Here is a 1,152-nt window from a genome sequence, read left to right on the forward strand (position 1 = left end):
GAGCGCTTGACTTTACCTTCTTTGAATAAAAGTTTTCTTCCCACTGTAACCGTTCAGCTCTTGAGCATCAGAAAAGTAACTCAAACAACACTTCACTTAACAGGTTAGTAAAACCGAAATAAAGGAAGACTACAAGATACGGTAGTGAATCTGTTTTAAGTTTACATACCGTCATATGATAAAAAAACACTAAAATGATTAAACTATGTTGTTACACAAAGTCCATGGCCATCAGCAACGTAATAAAAAAGGGTTGTACCTCATGAAATTAATATGTCACACTGCATAAATGAAGAAGGGAAAGGTAACACTCCATTAAATCATTAGATAAGAATGACGTCACAACATCAGTGATACACGCACATTAATGGCGTCTTACTTGGGTCAAGGATCTCCAAAAATAATTTCAACTCAAGTGATCTGAATACTAATTGTAGTTATCATAAGAAAACTTCGCATCAGTTTAATGTCTAGTAATTCCTATCATCCATTACTTCTTGCAGGATGCCTTGCCCGACTGACACTAACCACACAAGTCTATGAAATAATGATACGCATTGATAAAAAAACCAAGACACATAAAATAATACTAGTGTAGTGAGGTGCGTGTGAGGAGACGTTTTGAAGTTGCCTGTGCGCGGTCTGAGTCTGTAGCATTGAAAGGTTATATTGCCAACCTACATCGCTAGCAGTGAGTCATAGGACCCAGAGCGTTTGTAGAACAGTTACAGCACAGTTAGGCCAATGCACCCTAAGGAACTAGTTGGTACTCCAGCCCCGGGATGTCGACAGGACGCTAAATCTTTCTTTCTTTCTTCCTTCCTTCCTTCCTTCCTTCCCTCCCTCCTTCCTAACAACCCTGGACTAATGGAAAATCCCTTCCCCCTTCCCATAAAACTGAATGAATAGTCCGAGACTACCCGCCAAATGGAACCCTGTCGCTGACGTTCAGATTGTAAGTATGGGTAGCTGATATTTGCAGACCACTAGTAAAGAGGAAATGAGGTACTGATTTTGTCAGAGTTGATCCAAGAGGGTCGCTAATCGTTTCTTTCAGCTGTGATGTCAGAGTACACATTCCGCAGTGTTACTCCCATTTGACATTTTTACTGATATATCTGTTTAATTTCGCGTGTTATTGTGAATTTGAGA

The sequence above is a fragment of the Schistocerca nitens genome, chromosome 3 (assembly GCF_023898315.1).
Source record: "Schistocerca nitens isolate TAMUIC-IGC-003100 chromosome 3, iqSchNite1.1, whole genome shotgun sequence".
NCBI classification, from domain to species: Eukaryota; Metazoa; Arthropoda; class Insecta; order Orthoptera; family Acrididae; genus Schistocerca; species Schistocerca nitens.